Source organism: Gopherus evgoodei, chromosome 11 (genome assembly GCF_007399415.2).
Source record: "Gopherus evgoodei ecotype Sinaloan lineage chromosome 11, rGopEvg1_v1.p, whole genome shotgun sequence".
In the NCBI taxonomy this organism is placed as follows: domain Eukaryota; kingdom Metazoa; phylum Chordata; order Testudines; family Testudinidae; genus Gopherus; species Gopherus evgoodei.
In genome coordinates this window covers 56,999,001-57,017,507 of record NC_044332.1, presented here as the reverse complement: position 1 = coordinate 57,017,507, position 18,507 = coordinate 56,999,001, and the positions used below count along the sequence as shown (strand labels likewise).

Here is an 18,507-nt window from a genome sequence, read left to right as displayed (position 1 = left end):
TCAGCAGCTATTTGGCATCTCTGGTATTGGCTGGCTGACATTTCTAAGACTGCTACTATCAGCAAGGCTCACAGCAGCTTTCAGAGTTACCAGGCCTAATTAAGACTCTTTTAGATTAGCAGGCCTGAGATCTGCCTAGGCAATGCCCACCCAACCAAACAGGGAGGAAAGATCTCTACTGGTGCTCCCTCTCCTGGCCCACCTGGAAGGGTAAAGATGATGATCCTGCACTAGCATCCCAACATGTCCTTTCTGTGGCTTAAATGATGAGGTCAGAGAAGTTGGTCCTTTCCTACACTGGCCCACAGTCCCTTCCCCTGGTCTACGTGAGGAGAGGGGGAAGACAAGTTCTCTGGCCAAGTGGAGTGGGGACCAAGGAGGGTCACCAGATGCATCTGCTTAACTGGACTAAATAAGGAGAGTGAGACTTTTGCCATACTCATGGTATAGGTTGCCTGCCCTGTTCTTAAAACATAAATAGCTTTGGTGGCAGAGAGTGAGGGAAGAATAATGATCTAGTGTTTAAATTACTGTTTAGGAATCAAAATATCTTGGTTTTATTCCCAGCTCTGCTACTGCATCATTGAGTGTCCTTGGGCACGTCATTTAAGAGCGCAGTGTGTCAGTTTCCTTACCTGTAAAATTGAGGTAATAGTTAACTGTCTTGCTGAGGTATTGTGAATCTTAATTAATGTTTGTAAAGTAATTTGAGATCCTTGGAAGAGAAACTCTTGAAAGATATTTGTCTGAGAGCAGCATTGCTTATCCTTTAACATACTATTTTCTATATCTTGGTCATTCCCAGGTATCCACTGTTGTTTGTCTCACCTCTTTCTCTCTCCCCACGTCCCATTTCTATTTAATGTAACAAGGAGCAGCTCTGTCTGCATGGGAGCATATCTGATAATTATATGGTTAGTGTTTTAAATAACTAGTTTTGCTTTTAACTTGCTGCATTTAATGATGCTTCACTCCATATGGATGTGGACAAGCAACGCAAGTAAAACCTGCACTGAAGTATAGCAGTATTAGGCTGTGAAGTGATGGGATGAAGGGCGGAACAGACAACACCAACAGAAGGGTAGCAACGTGGGCAGCAACTTCTGAAGAGAATAGAAAGCCAGCACAGAGACAGGATGAGGATTCAGGATGTCGTAGAGCAGGACATGAGAGAGCATCAGTGCCAGATTGAGGATGTTAAGTAGTGAGTACTGTCACCAATTAAAATACCCATAAAAAGCCAGACATTCCATACTGAAATAACTAATAACAGATTCCAAGTAACTGTGCTATCTTTTAGTGTAATATTGAGAGTGAACCATATACTGCAAGATGATTGCAGTATTCAGAACTGACCTGGAAAGAACAAGCAAAAGTCAGTTTCTATCTCTCAGTGATGTGTGTCTTTCAAATCACAACATGTAATCCATATTTTACTTCTGGTGCTGTCACCATTAACCCTTATGGTAGCCATTTTCATTACCTTGCCCTACTTCTTCATCTTTTGTTTTCATACCCTTATAAGAAACTTTTGCCTCTGAATCCGCTGCTTGTCCTATCCCCTAAAATAAGTTTGACCCTCCTCCCAACTCTTTAGCAATCCCTACATCCCACCCTCCCCATCTCAATGAATGCCAGAGCCCTTTCCAGTGCTCCATGAGCCTTTATCTCTCTGGCCACTTTGTGAAGGTCCTGTACTGCCAGCTATGCCAAGGGTTCTATCTTACAACTATTCTGACCTACTAACATCCCACATCCCTGCTATTCCTCCCATGTCAGAGTTAGATTGGGAGTTAGCTATGGGGGCAAGGGTGGGTAGGCTGGGAGTGCAGACCCAGGGATAAACTGGCTTCTTGCTTAAGAAAAAGTGAAGCCAGTTGTTGTTTGCTCCTCCCCAGAGTTCAGATCCCGTTCCATTTCAGGAATTAGCATCTTTGGAAAAGCAAGTTTCAGAGTGGTAGCCGTGATAGTCTTTATCAGCAAAAAGAACAATGAGTACTTGTGGCACCTTAGAGACTAACAAATTTATTTGAGCATATTTAGCCCACAAAATTTTATGCTCAAATACATTTGTTAGTCTCTAAGGTGCCACAAGTACTCCTTGTTCTTTTTTGAAAAGCACTTTCTCAAGAAATTAGCCAGTCCGCTCCCAGCCCTGGTAAATTGAAAATTAGCTCTGTTAATATATTATTGTAGTATCTGAGCATCTCACAATTGTTTACTGTATGTATTCTAATAGCACCCCTCCCACCAGGTCTTTTAGTAAGTCTGTGGGAGAGAGGGAACTTGAACAGTCTCCCCTGTCTTTAGGCTAGTTCCCTAACCATGGAACCATTCCTCTTGTCAAGTCATTTCCACTGTATTCATGCCCCTTTTATGTCTGGGAATATTAGGCCTGGTCTACACTACACGGTTAGATTGATATAAGGCAGCTTATGTTAACTTCATTATGCCAGGGGACGTACTACAACCTCATACCGCTGACGTAAGTGCCTTTCTACTCTTATATAACAACTCCACTTCCATGAGAGGAGTAGGGCTCATGTTGCTGTTGTTAGGGTGAGGCAGTGTCTGTGAAGATACTGCATTACTTACTTTGGCTGTTGGCCAAGAAGCCCAGGTGGCTGAACCCCGCTCCCAGCTAGGGGTGGGAATGCAAGAAGCCAGGGGGCAGCTGAGCTACCAGTGAGCTGTGTGGAGCTGAGACCCCCCTCACTCTTAGTCCCCAACACTGCCCCTCTTCAGCTGGTGGAAGTGCTCCTGGTGAGGATGCACACCACCAACAGAAGGAGGGTAATGTGGATATCGGCCACCACCGTATTTAGAAGGTGAATCTCCCACATCTTAGGTGAGTGCCCTAGGCTATTGGCTATTCTGGTGTCTTGCTCATGTTTTTTTCATTTTAAAAAAATTCAGTAGATCTCCGTTTTGTTCCATGTTGCAATGAAAAGAAATTCTGGGAAGTCTACATTTTTCACAAATGGAATTCTTGTTTTCTGGCCAGCTCCACTTTTGACCAGCCTACACACCAAGACATATTAATGGAAATAATTTACTGAATAATTTTGAATAATACATATGAGAAAATTGTCATTGGTTTAATAATCTGCAAAGATACGAGGAGAAGGCGAAATTAAGAGAATTAACTATTAATGTTGAATTATTCACCCATGCTTAGTGCAGTGAATAGCATCAGATTAACTTTATAGTGTATACTTACACTTTTTTCTATTTCTTTCAAGAATAAAACAGCATTAAATTCCCCATTCAATGCCTGTTGACTTCAACGGGTTTGTTTTGGTCATTTTAAAATCTGCATTGTTGCCTTCAAATCCAGTCACTATGCATAATGTCCCTGACCCAGTAGGCCTAACCCAGGCAAAGCTCCCAAGGACTTCAAAGGTGCTGGGTGGAAACTGGGGTATGGTGCACTGTGCATGTGTTTGTGTGCTTGCACAACATTCACTGCTGAATTACCCCCAGTGCTGGTAACCACTGAATTTGGCCATGCATGTAACGTATGCATCCCCCCGCTCCCAGCCACACAGAAACAAAATGTATATCTGTATATGTTCTTGTCCTTTGTAGTTCTATATAAGTGACATTCTTATTTCACTGGAGGTTTATTAGACATTCTCCAGTATTGCCAAAACAGGCATGTTAAAGATAAGATGCTTGCATTAGAGGGATTTATGTTGATTCCCTAGCCACTCAAAGAAACCCAGCTGCTTGCATCAGGCTGCATCAGACCTAGATACAGTGTTTATGAAATAGAATATGATTTATACTTAAACTGTTCTATTCACCTCTCATTTAGTCAAATAAAATTTTGTTATTTCTTGACTTTTTCTTTTTGGATGCATTTCCTAAAGGCTATTATTTCAACAAGGTGTGGGGGACCCAGCTAGTTAGTGTAGCTTTCTGGTTAAGAATTAAGAAATACTCTAACAGTTTAATAATAATAATCTCCAAATAGTTCATAATAGCATTAAGGGTAATTAATGACATTTGAACAGTAAGAGTATTTAATCTCTTCGGAAATGGTACATCTACAATTTTATTTACATTTGAAGTGATCGCAAGGAAGAAGTTAGACTAGAATAGACCAGGTTTGGTAGAATAGACCAGGTTTGCATCTATTTTATACTTACACTCTTCCAAATATCAACCTAATTTATTAGAAGCAAATTAAAATATGGTTTGCACAAATAATAAAAATAGCACATATTCAATTCAGCATTATGTTAAAAATAAATATGAACTGTGTATATTTCCTGTGGGATTAAGATTTTCTGAAAAATATAAATTGCCAGTGCTACGGTAGTTTACAAAGAAGAATAACCTCTTCTAAAAGACCTACTTATTTACATTTTAAAAATGTTTTCCCACAAGCCTTTGGAAGCATTAAAGGAACTTAAATAATTTTGATGATAAATGCTATATACTGAAGCTTTCATGTTTGGGTAGCACATTTTTTTTTCATATAACTGACCTTGCTAAACCTTTGAAAAATGTTGTTATATCCTTTTATATTTTAACAATTTTACAATGAGAGAAAAATAATGCTTGATAATTTTCAAGATAATATTGTTTTTGCCTAACTCAGATGTCTTGGTTTTTGTAAAGCAACAGAAGGAAGAGGGTTTAGTTGACCTTGGTTTTGAAAATAAATAGGGTAACACCTGATTAAAGACGGAAAGCTTTAGTTGTAGAAAATATACCCAGCAAAGCATAGTGTGTCAGTCTAGTTTAGCATTTGAATATGGTGTGTATTCTTCTGGTTATGCTATAGAGCCTGTTTCTACTTTTGGCTCTTACATTCCACAGAACTTCTATAAAATCAGTAGGGACAGTGCTAATAAATTTATAATGTTGTTTTGTATTTCTGAACAAGGTACCTCAGTAATTAAGTGAAATATTTATGATGAATATAAAACAATGCGAATTCATTTGTTTGCCTGAAAGCTAGGCTGTTATTTATTTAGATTTATTTTTGAATGATTCTTTAAATTGAATTGCAGTATGAACAAGAGCGATATTTAAAGCAGAGAAAATCTGTTCTAGCATATTGATGCATTAGACTTTATTATCTTGTGATGTAAGTTTTATTTAGGGGAGTCATTTAAAAACCAAACGAAACCAAAAAGCCTCTCAACTTTGATCAAACTAAAAAAGAATCTGTTATTTTTTCTTTAGGAAGACCACAAACAGAATAATTTCCCATAGATTGGAAAGGTTTGGTTGACATTGTTTTAATATTGTAAATGCATATATGCAAATTATGTCTTCAAATCTGGACATTGAGGACTAGATTCAGAATAAAAAAAAAAAGAAAAGACTTAAATACTAGCTAATGGCTTGTCTGTATTCAAAGCAATAGTTCGTTGTGAAGCTATTAGAGAAGTTAGATGCCTGCAAGTCACCAGGGCCTGATGAAATGCATGCTAGAATACTCAAGGAGTTAATAGAGGAGGTATCTGAGCCTCTAGCTATTATCTTTGGGAAATCATGGGAGACGGGGGAGATTCCAGAAGACTGGAAGGGGGAAAATATAGTGCCCATCTATAAAAAGGGAAATAAAAACAACCCAGGAAACTACAGACCAGTTAGTTTAACTTCTGTGCCAGGGAAGATAATGGAGCAGGTAATTAAAGAAATCATCTGCAAACACTTGCAAGGTGGTAAGGTGATAGGGAATAGCCAGCATGGATTTGTAAAGAACAAATCGTGTCAAACTAATCTGATAGCATTCTTTGATAGGATAACGAGCCTTGTGGATAAGGGAGAAGCGGTGGATGTGATTATACCTAGACTTTAGTAAGGCATTTGATACAATCTCGCATGATATTCTTATAGATAAACTAGGAAAGTACAATTTAGATGGGGCTACTATAAGGTGGGTGCATAACTGGCTGGATAACCGTACTCAGAGAGTAGTTATTAATGGCTCCCAATCCTGCTGGAAAGGTATAACAAGTGGGGTTCCGCAGGGGTCTGTTTTGGGACCGGCTCTGTTCAATATCTTCATCAACGATTTAGATGTTGGCATAGAAAGTACGCTTATTAAGTTTGTGGACGATACCAAACTGGGAGGGATTGCAACTGCTTTGGAGGACAGGGTCAAAATTCAAAATGACCTGGACAAATTGGAGAAATGGTCTGAGGTAAACAGGATGAAGTTCAATAAAGATAAATGCAAAGTGCTCCACTTAGGAAGGAACAATCAGTTTCACACATACAGAATGGGAAGAGACTGTCTAGGAAGGAGTATGGCAGAAAGAGATCTAGGGATCATAGTAGACCACAAGCTTAATATGAGTCAACAGTGTGATACTGTTGCAAAAAAAGCAAACGTGATTCTGGGATGCATTAACAGGTGTGTTGTAAACAAGACACGAGAAGTCATTCTTCCGCTTTACTCTGCGCTGGTTAGGCCTCAACTGGAGTATTGTGTCCAGTTCTGGGCACCGCATTTCAAGAAAGATGTGGAGAAATTGGAGAGGGTCCAGAGAAGAGCGACAAGAATGATTAAAGGTCTTGAGAACATGACCTATGAAGGAAGGCTGAAGGAATTGGGTTTGTTTAGTTTGGAAAAGAGAAGACTGAGAGGGGACATGATAGCAGTTTTCAGGTATCTAAAAGGGTGTCATCAGGAGGAGGGAGAAAACTTGTTCACTTTAGCCTCCAATGATAGAACAAGAAGCAATGGGCTTAAACTGCAGCAAGGGAGATTTAGGTTGGACATTAGGAAAAAGTTCCTAACTCTCAGGATAGTTAAACACTGGAATAGATTGCCTAGGGAAGTTGTGGAATCTCCATCTCTGGAGATATTTAAGAGTAGGTTAGATAAATGTCTATTAGGGATGGTCTAGACAGTATTTGGTCCTGCCATGAGGGCAGGGGACTGGACTCGATGACCTCTCGAGGTCCCTTCCAGTCCTAGAGTCTGAGTCTATTACCTGAGGAATTGCCATGTACACACAAGAGTTACAAACTACAATAGTTACATGAACTGTCATGCTACGTTACATAGTTTTGCAGGTTTCTTTTTAAAGAAGAAGTTTGGAGGTGTGGGTTGGAAAAGCACCCCAAAGTGCTGAATCCTTTTGGAAACTCATCTGAACTTTACAAATCTGATAAGTCATTGGAATTGAACTGGCAATCTTGCAAGGTTTGATTTTTCACCTGATGTTTCCTCTGCATCCTGGTTGGACTAGAATCCTGAAAACTTTTAAAACATTAAGTGTATGAAGTTAACCACATCTTTTCCGAAAGGCATAATTCCCATGTGGTGGTAATCCGGCTGGCCAACCTGCATCCAATTTGCTGAGTTCTGGAAATCTGGCCTTTAGTGGGCCTCTTGATTTAGCAAAGCATGTATCTCCATTTGATGTTTCTTTCATTTTATGTGTTTGCATAGTAGATTTTAAACTGGTATAGATGTATTTGTCCAAAGGCAATGAAGCTATGTAAATACTAAGAGAAAAATTCATGTCTTTGACCAAAGGGAGCAGGTTAACTTTGAACCTCATACTATCTTCTATTGCTGCCAAGTACACTGTCAGCAAAGTACAGATATTATAATGCATGAGCAGGTGTAAATGCAGCAATGAGCTCTTGATGACAGTTTTATATCTAGACTACATGTCTCCCAAGGTGAAGTTAGGCTCCTGCATATATTTACATTCCCTAGCTCACATGAGGAAAGAAGTTAGCAAAGGGTTATGTTAAGGGCAATATATTGCCCTGGCCATGGGGAAGAATGGGGAAGCATTGTATACATGGGCCTCACACTTTTAGATACTGCCTTTTGCATTTGATTGAAGCAATAAAGCAATATGGAATGGGAAAAATGAAGCAAAACCCAAGAGAAGGGCAAAATTGAATGACAAACCCAAATATTGACAAAATTCAATCCTTCAGTGCCTCCTGTTTTTATTTTCACTAGTGTTTTGAGGTACACTAACAATTAAAACTACCAATGTTATGATACCAATGGAGGATCAACAAGATGGAATATACTAGACATCTCAAAGGAAGAGTCAGTGTGCTAAAACTTGAATAAATAAGGCATTTCAGCTATGGGTTCTTATAAAAACAACTTGAGATGCTATAAACTATGAAGCGGAAGGCTGGGTATCTTTAGCTGGCTGATGTGAAATGGTTACATTAGATGTACAAAGTGGGATATCTTGTTGCTCTGGAATGGCGTTGATGGTGTAAGTATTCAGAAGTGTTGCCTCCTTTTTGTGAGTGCAGATCAGGCACCATAGTTAGAGATGCGTTTGTTCAGGTCGCATACTCAAAGCCAGGCCTCAGCAATATATCCCTCTAAGTACAATTAAAAGGAAACAGACCTTGTGCTTTACTGATCAGTAAATCCTAGAAGCTTGACTTGGAGTAAAACCTCAAAAATTTCAAAACTAACAGGGTTGTGCCAATCTCTTCCTGTTCCTTTCTCTACCTCTAAAAGTTTTCCTGTTTAGTCATGGGCTCCCTACAGCCATCAGCATCAGAAAACCTTCATCCTAAAGAGCTTTGAAGAACCTAATTAGGTCAAATACATTACAAGTGTTTTGGCTGAGCCTCCAGACTGTTCATATATTCAAGCATGTTCCAAGGCATCCTCAGGCAGAGGCAGTATTGCCACCTCTTGTGACTTGCACGGTTATTGTTTTCTTAAAGCCACAGCACCTGGAAGCAACAGATTGTATGAGAATCTCAAATTATTTTTTTTAAAGTAAGTTTAGTCCCCAAAGTTGTGAAGAAACCCATGTAAACGTGAAGCATGTGCAACCTAAAGGGTAACTCAGAAAAGAGACAAGGAAAAAGAACCCCAAATTTGAGGGTTTTTTTTGTTTATATCTCATGATTTTTGAGCTAATGTCATGATAGTTTGGGGCCTGACTCATTATTTTTGAATGCAAGTGTTTGGCAATACTGCAGAGATAAGCAGTGCATTCTGATGAGCGTAAGACTAGAGAAGGTCCAGAGCATCTGACTGCAGCGTCAGGAAAAAGGCGCAATAAAAAGACCTGTTGGGCTTCTCTAGAAGTTTTAAAGGCAGGGGAGCTGGAGATAGGCAGCAGTGAAAACTCCTCTGAATGGAGTAGGGATGGCTATCCTGTTTGGAATCAGATATTCGCTCTGATAGCTTTGCCCAAAATTCAGTTGGTGTCCGCTTTATCAACCTACTTTCAGATATCACCAGCCTCCAATGGGAAGTAGAAAGAGGCAGGCAAAGAGAAGACTTTGGAAGTTTGAAATTTGTGTGGAGATACCAAAATGGGCACAGGAACCAAGAAAACATCTGAGAGCCACAAGAAAAATATACATAAGAACGGCCATAATGGGTCAGACCAATGGTCTATCTAGTGCAATATCCTGTCTCTGATGGTGGACAGTGCCAGATGCTTCAGCGGAATGAAAGGAACAGGACAATTATTGAGTGATCCATCCCCAGTTGTCCCATTCCAGTTGGTTTAGCAACACCTGGATCATGGGGTTACACTGATTGACCATCCTGGCTTATCCTTCATGAAGTTATCTAGAAAGAAGAGAGAAGTTGGTGGGCTTTTCTGGGGTCAGAGAGATGGACTACAGGCCTTAAAATTTTATTTTATTCATTTTGGGGAAATTTCTGATATTTGTTAAATTGTTATATTAATTGAACAAGTTCAGTTATCCTTCCTGGACATCTTGGTTTTAAGTATTGCTGTACAATGAAAATAATATGGGTGCAAAAGCATTGTATATTGAGTCTGAGTAGGAAGTCTATTAAATGTTTATTGATTTATATAAAACTTGTCATTGTAGATTCAGAAAAGTAGTTGGAATAGCCCTAATATAAAATTAATTTAAAGTTTATCCCTTAAAAAAATCTTAATAATGTTGTCTTCACCATTGATCCAAAACACTATGATTGTCTTATAAGAGTGTTTGGGCCATTACTGTAGAACACTGCAGTGATTTCTAGTTAGGAGTTTACACACTATTTTTAAAGCCACATGAATGTTGTTAATATAATTGTGTTGGTGCTAAGACATGCTTCTGTGCTGTGGCTGATGGTCCTGGGGAAATAGTTGGCTAAGTGATTCTTGTGTTTTAAACCAGAAAAAGCTGATCATGAGTCCCATATCAACTTTTCATTCTTGGGAGGAACGTGATTTTGACCTTTTAAAAAAAAAAGGCACAATGTCTATAGTTAGTAACATTTTCATATAGATTTTTTTTTGTTAAGAGAGACTCTCTAGGAATATAATGGTTTGTTTGCAATATTGATCCCCATCACCTCTTCTCTTTGGCTTTTTAGCAATTATAGGTCACTGATCCAGACTAGTAATCTTCCAGAACAAGCATTGGGTCTGCCTATGATAAACAAAGTACATTGTATGTCAAAAAGATCAAACTCCTGCTTTATTCTCTTAAATAATACAAAAAATAATTCTGAATAACTTATCTTTTATAAAGATAATTAATAAAATTTTCCGACATGCAGCATTATCTCATTATCAAAAGTCAGTTTGCAAATAGAGCAGAATTGCAAATTTTGTACTGTTACAAGGCTTTGCTGTATGCAGACCACCCTTTGGTGCTGCAAACCACAGAAAGGGTGCCTGTGGCCACGCTGTTTGCATCTCTCATTAAATGCAGAGATAATCCACTAAAGAAGTTGATTTCATAGTGTGTCATCCTGTATGTAAGTTCTAAGAGGGAGTTTAAATCAGACTAGTATTGGAGAATGGGTCATGCTGCTGCCTTGAGGAGCCCTCTTTGAGCTAAGAAACCTCTTCTTGATGATGTTAGAGTGCCTGAGAGTAATATATTCTGACTAAGGGACTTTGGTGCTAGATCAGGGAATTGAATATAAGTTTCCCATCTCCTAGGCTAGTGCCCCAAGCATTGGACCATCTTTTCTCTCATGATAAAATACTTTCCATTCAAGCACTAACTAAGGAGGATGTTAAACAGCAGCTACTAAAGTTAGAAATTTTAAAATAAGTAGTTCTGGATAACTTGCATCCAAGAACTTTAAAAGAGCTGACCAAGGAGTTTTATAGACTGTCAAGGTTGATTTTCAGTAAGTCTTGTTACAATGGAGAATATCCAGAGGACTGTAGAGAAGCTAATGTTGTACCGATATTTTATAAAAGGTAAATGGGATTACTTGGGTAATTCTAGGCCTGTCAGCCTGACATTGATTGATCTAGGGCAAAATAATAAAATGGCTAGAATAGGATTTGATTAATCAAGAATTGAGGGGCATTAATTTTTAATTACAATCAACATGGGTTTATGGAAAATAGATTTTGTCAAAGTAACTGGATAGCTTTTTGATGAGATTACCAGATTGGTTGTTAAAAGTAGTAGTATTGATGCAATATATCATAGCTAGGCATCTCCTTCACCTTGTCAGTCTCAGCTTTTCCTCTTCTGGCAGTGGGGGGAAGGGTGCAGTAAATCATAGATTCATAGACTTTAGGGTCAGAAGGACCAATGTGATCATCTAGTCTGACCTCCTGCACAAAGCAGGCCACAGAACCCTACCCATCCACTTCTATAACAAACCCCTAACCTATGTCCGAGTTACTGAAGTCTTCAAATTGTGGTTTGAAGACCTCAAGCTGCAGAGAATCCACCAGCAAGTGACCCGTGCCCCATGCTGCAGAGGAAGGCGAAAAACCTCCAGGGCCTCTGCCAATCTGCCCAGGAGGAAAATTCCTTCCCGACCCCAAATATGGCGATCAGCTAAACCCTGACCATGTGGGCAAGACTCACCAGCCAACACTCAGGAAAGAATTCTCTGCAGTAACTCAGATCCCATCCCATCCAACATCCCATCACCGACCACTGGGCATACTTATCTGCTGATAATCAAAGATCAGTTGCCAAAATTAAGCTATCCAATCATACCATCCCTTCCATAAACTTATCAACCTTAGTCTTAAAGCCAGATATGTCTTTTGCCCCCACTACTCCCCTTGGAAGGCTGTTCCAGAACTTCACTCCTCTAATGGTTAGAAACCTTTGTCTAATTTCAAGTCTAAATATCCTAGTATCCAGTTTATACCCATTTGTTCTTGTGTCTACATTGGTACTAAGCTTAAATAATTCCTCTCCCTCTCTAATATTAATCTCTCTGATATATTTATAAAGAGCAAGCATATCCCCCCTCAGCCTTCTTTTGGCTAGACTAAACAAGCCAAGCTCTTTGAGTCTCCTTTCATAAGACCGGTTTTCCATTCCTCGGATCATTCTAGTAGCCCATCTCTGAACCTGTTCCAGTTTGAATTCATCCTTCTTAAACATGGGAGACCAGAAGTGCACACAGTATTCCAGGTGAGGTCTCACCAGTGCCTTATATAACAGTACTAACACCTCCTTATCTTTGCTGGAAATACCTCGCCTGATGCATCCTAAAACTGCATTAGCTTTTTTAATGGCCATATCACATTGGCAGCTCATAGTCATCCTGTGATCAACCAATACTCCAAGGTCCTTCTCCTCCTCTGTTGCTTCCAACTGATGTGTCCCCAATGTATATCTAAAATTCTTATTATTAATCCGTAAGTGCATGACCTTGCACTTTTCACTATTAAATTTCATCCTATTACTATTACTCCAGTTTACAAGGTCATCCGGATCTTCCTGTATGATATCCCAATCCTTCTCCGTGTTAGCAATACCCCCCAGTTTTTTGTCATCCACAAACTTTATTAGCACATTCCTGCTTTTTGTGCCAAGGTCAGTAATAAAAAGGTTAAAAAAGATTGGTCCCAAAACCGATCCTTGAGGAACTCCACTAGTAACCTCCTTCCAGCCTGACAGTTCACCCTTCAGTACGACCCGTTGAAGTTTCCCCTTTAACCAGTTCCTTATCCACCTTTCAATTTTCATATTGATCCCCATCTTTTCCAATTTAACTAATTCCCCATGTGGAACCGTGTCAAATGCCTAACTGAAATCGAGGTAAATTAGGTCTACTGCATTTCCTTTGTCTAAATAATCTGTCACCTTCTCAAAAAAGGAGATCAGGTTGGTTTGGCACGATCTACCTTTAGTAAAACCATGTTGTAATTTGTCCCAATTACCACTGACCTCAATGTCCTTAACTACTTTCTCCTTCAAAATTTTTTCCAAGACTTTACATACTACAGATGTCAAACTAACAGGCCTATAGTTACTCGGATCACTTTTTTTCCCTTTCTTAAAGATAGGAACTATGTTAGCAATTCTCCAGTCGTACAGTACAACCTGAGTTTACCGATTCATTAAAAATTCTCGCTAATGGGCTTGCAATTTCATGCGCCAGTTCCTTTAATATTCTCGGATGACGATTGTCTGGGCCCTCCGAGTTTGTCCCATTAAGCTGTTCAAGTTTGGCTTCTACCTCAGATGTGGTAATATCCACCTCCATATCCTCATTCCTGTTTGTCATCCTTCCATTGTCCCTAAGGTCCTCATTAGCATTATTAAAGACTGAAGCAAAGTACTTATTTAGATATTGGGCCATGCCTAGGTTATCCTTAACCTCCTTTCCATCCTCAGTGTTTAGCGGTCCCACTTCTTTCTTTGTTTTCTTCTTATTTATATGGCTATAGAACCTTTTACTATTGGTTTTGATACCCTTTGCAAGGTCCAACTCTACTTGGCTTTTAGCCTTTCTCACTTTATCCTTACATGTTCTGACCTCACTAAGGTAGTTTTCCTTGCTAATCCCACCCTTCTTCCACTCCTTGTAGGCTTTCTGCTTTTTCTTAATCACCTCTCTGAGATGCTTGCTCATCCAGCTCGGTCTACAACTCCTGCCTATGTTTTTTTTCCCCTTTCTTGGGATGCAGGCTTCTGATAGTTTCTGCAGCTACGACTTAAAGTAATTCCAGGCCTCCTCTGCATTTAGATCCACAAGTTCTTCAGTCCAATCCACTTCCCTAACTAATATACTTAATTCTTTAAAGTTAGCCCTTGAGAAGTCAAAAACCCTAGTCCCAGATCTATTTTTGTTTATCCTTCCATCTAGTTTGAACTGAATTAGCTCATGATCACTTGAACCAAGGTGTTCCCCTACAACCATTTCTTCTATGCAGGTCCTCACTGCTCACCAAAACCAAATCTAAAATGGCATCCCCTCTTGTTGGTTCTTCAACTACTTGGTGAAGAAATCCATCTGCTATCACATCCAGAAAAATCTGAGCCCTATTATTCTTGCTAGCACTTGTCCTCCAGTCTATATCTGGGAAGTTAAAGTCTCCCATGATCACACATTTCCCATTAGTGTTTACTTCATTAAAAACATTAAAGAGGTCTCTATCCATATCCAGATCAGATCCCGGCGGTCTGTAGCACACCCCAAGCACTATCTCATGGGAGGCTCTTGTAGCTTTCTTTCCCAGTGTGATTTTTGCCCAGACAGACTCTGTCTTGTCCATTCCATCACTTCTTATTTCTTTACAGTTAACTTCTTCATTGATGTACAATGCTACTCCACCACCTTTGCCTTTATTTCTGTCTTTCCTAAACAGCACATAGCCTTCAATACCTGTACTCCAGTCATGACGACTATTCCACCATGTTTCTGTTATCCCTATAATATCCAGTTTCACTTCCTGCACCAGTAGCTCTAGTTCCTCCATTTTGTTCCCTAGGCTCCTCGCATTAGTGTACAGACATCTTAATTTTTGCCGTTTGGCTTCACTGACATTCTTTACCCTGTTAGGCACAGACATTCTACCACCAGCATCACCTGTTAGTCTGCTATCTACACTACCCTTCATCCTTATGCCAATTCTTCTGTCCACGGCTGTATCCCTTCTTAGTTTGTTTACTTCCCTCTCAAGGTTAAATTCCGGCGTGGAGATCTCTTGGACATCTCCCAACCATCTCCTCCAAATTCCTAGTTTAAAGCTCTCTTAATCAGTTCGGCGAGCCTCCATCCTAGAAGTCTATTTCCCTCCTTGCTCAGGTGAAGTCCATCCCGAGAGAACAGTCTTCTGTCCGTAAATGCTGCCCAGTGGCCGTACATCCCAAAGCCCTCCTTATAGCACCACTGCCTGAGCCATCTGTTGATTGCCATAATCTTGTCACACCTTTGTCGCCCTTCTCTAGGAACTGGCAGAATCCCACTGAAGATCACCCGAGCCTCGATTTCCTTAAGCGTCTTCCCCAGTCTGGCATAGTCTCCCTTGATACATTCCAGAGAGTATCTAGCCGTATCATTTGTTCCCACATGAAGGACAATCAACGGATTCTTTCCCACTGCCGCTAGGATCCTTTTCAACCTCAGGTCCACATCCTGTATCTTAGCACCCAGCAGACAGCACACCCTTCTGTTCTCCTGATCATCTCTAGTTACAGGCCTGTCTATTCTTCTCAGTAAGGAGTCTCCAATCACGTAGACCTGCCATCTCCTGGTGACAGTGTGATTCTCCAGTCTATACCCTGCACCCACTGGCTGCAAGTCCTCTCGATTCCTATTCACCCTTGCAATCCTCCTGCGGCTTATATTTGGTGTTGCCTCCATTGACTCCTCCCCTCCTCTTGTAGGACTATCAGCTCTTCTCTTTTTCCTTGCCCTCTCTCCTTCAGCGACCACCTGATGTGTCCCTTCTTCATTTTCCAACTCTGCAACCTGTTCCTGAGTTCTATTTCTCCTTCACTGGCCCGTCTTTTCCTCTGCCTGGTTCTCGTAGTCACATGCTTCCACCGTCCACTTTCCTCACCCAGCAGTCTCTCCTCTGAATTCTTTGGTCCTGCTTCCATCTGCAAGTCTGAGCTTACCCCTTCAGCCCCCTCGTGTCTGTGCTCCATCATTTGCTCAAACCCCCTTCTAAACTCAGCCAGAGTTTCCACCTGCATCTCCAGTCCTCGGATCTTTTCTTCCATCAGCTCTATCAGGTGGCACTTCATGCAGACAAAACTCTTTTCAGGTACCCCCTCCAAGATCATTTACATTGTGTCTTTCACTACTACCTCTGTATCAGTCATAGCCTTCCCACCTAAAGCCTGGTAGTCCACGGAACACAACACAACACAACACAAACCCCCAGCAGGCACCAGACCACCACCCACTCCTTTAACTAGCCTGTCAGTTCCTCTGTCTTAGTCACCCCCTCAACCTCCCCCTGGAATATCCCTCTGAAACTCCCCTGTTTACAGCTCTGTTTACTGGCTGCTGTGCCTCTGCAGCTGCCTGACTGGCTGGCTACTTTTATAGGACCCCTAATCAGGTAAGCCTTGCCCCCTAATCAGGGCTCCGCTCCTCTCCCAGCACACTGCCCCTAGCAGCCTACACACACACACACACACACACACACACACACACACACACACACACACACACACACACACACACACACACACAACAGAACTCCCTCTGAAACTCCCCTGTTTACAGCTCTGTTTGCTGGCTGCTGTGCCGCTGCCTGCCTGCCTGGCTACTTTTATAGGACTCCTAATCAGGTAAGCCCACCCCCTAATCAGTTCCACTCCAGAGAGTTTTTATTCCTCAGTGGGTTTATTTTCTGATATTCACAAGGTGGGACTCAGAGTAGGCCCAAGCAGTACTCTTCATCCAAAGCAAAGAAACAAATTCATAACACAAATTCATGCCCCTAGTATGTTGCCACTTGGGACCCTAGGCAAATACTCAGGGTAACTAGTCTGTCCTGCAGCTTGCACTGCCATGACTGAATTCAGAGCTAGCATGAAATTGTTTTGTCTAACTGGGAAACACCCAAGCTCGAAGAGAGGTCAGACCTCTAATTTTACCTATTCTAAAACTTCTGAATCTGATGTAATTACATTGTTGATTAAGCAGTAATCAAAGGGCATATTCTACCCTCACTTCCATCTGGGCAGTTCCACTGATGAAAATGGCATTGTGTTGGGTTAAGAATATAAACAAAATCAGGGCCTAATTGTTGAGGAGTAAGATTTTAGCTATTCTGAATTCTAGATCACATTTTGTAGTTGTGGTTTTCTTATGTTATAACAATTTTCCAAGTAGGATTTCTCAAATAAAAATAAATAAAACTAAGAAGCTGTTATATGGATAGTTTTCTTATCTCCCTTCCCCACCCAAAGCTTAAAAATCAGAAACCTACAAATAATTATGTATCTGGAATAGGACAGATTCTACTAATCTGACCTAAAATAGTCATAAGATATTTCTCTGCTAACCAAAGTTTTCTGGCAATGGGGAAAAATGGCTTCTGTGAAAGATTATTCATACACAATGGTATTAATCCTCTTGAAGAATTCAGTAAATTTCCTTATTTCCATGTTCATAATTATTCCCAATATTTCTATCATATTATGAGCTTCCCCAGAAGTCAGAAATAAACAGAATGATTTCTTTCAGAGGAAGGCAAGAGTTATTAGCAAAAATAAAGCTGAGCCAAGTTGGTAAAACCAGTTAGCTAAGCTGCATTCCTTTAACAACAAAACTACAAGGTATGGTTTTGTGTGAGCTAAAGGAGAGGTAAACTCGCTTGTGCTTTTAAAATATGGCACATCCATGCCTGCTTTGATGCAGAGTGAAAGATGAAGAGAACATAATTTGAAGTGAAAAGTCCATGTGGTCTTCATCACCAACTTCTCCTGTAGAATTTTACTATAATTATAATTAATCTACATTAGTATTTAGTATTTTAAATACTGATACATTTTGCCTTTTGCTCTCCCCACAGCAGAATTTCATACTAATCCTAGTTTTAGATTTATTTTAAAATAATACACACTTTAAATGTTAAGATGTATTTTAAAAGGTCCCTGTTGTTGCATTTAAATTGACTTATTTTTGAAAATAGGTTTAAAAAAGATTTCATATGAAAAAGCAAACCTCTCCCAATGATTGTTCTGTGCTGAACTTTGCTCCACTGTGACCATTTCAATGGACTCTTTCAAGGACAGAAACCCCAGACCCAAACCATGCCCTTTCTGCTGGGTTTAATCAGGGAACTTTATGACCGTAGATAGTTTTGCATGCCAGAAGTTTGGAGGCTGACCCACAGCTTGCTTGCTGAACTTTCAAAAGATATTACTGAAAGTCTTCAATGCAAGTTTCAAAATGATGTAATGAAGAATGACACCAGAGAAGAAATGTATGTATGTATGTTTCAGCTAATGTGGCAACTAGAATAAGCAGGTTTTTTCCCCTCACATTTTTTGCCAACTTCAGGAGGAGCTTCCCTGCAGAAAATAGGAATTGACAGTCAGCCTCCTTCTTTGAACACAAAATATGAACTGAATGAAAAATAAAACTGGTGAAGAGAATTCAAAATAATGTAGTAAAAGTTACAAATGTTGACATCAGAGAATATAAGTGGTAATGATGGGTGAACTAATTCATAAGAAGATAAAAATTAACTCTGCATTGGCTCAGACATTTTACTGAATCAAGTCTTGAGCTAACGAGAGAGAGAGAGAGAGAGATCCAGTGGTGAGGGCGAGTAACACTTTCTATCATCTCTGATTGATTAGATGACACCATCCCAACTTGATGGATCA

General features: G+C 40.1%; 1 long non-coding RNA gene across 1 annotated transcript; it reads right to left on the bottom strand.

Annotated features, from left to right (window-relative positions):
* Positions 1-3,328: 3,328 nt before the first annotated feature.
* Positions 3,329-16,201, bottom strand: LOC115660076. Its single transcript, XR_004002731.1, has 3 exons — positions 15,950-16,201; positions 12,377-12,381; positions 3,329-3,340 (listed from the first exon to the last, which is right to left on the bottom strand). It is a non-coding gene; the product is annotated as an uncharacterized LOC115660076 (long non-coding RNA).
* Positions 16,202-18,507: the final 2,306 nt, after the last annotated feature.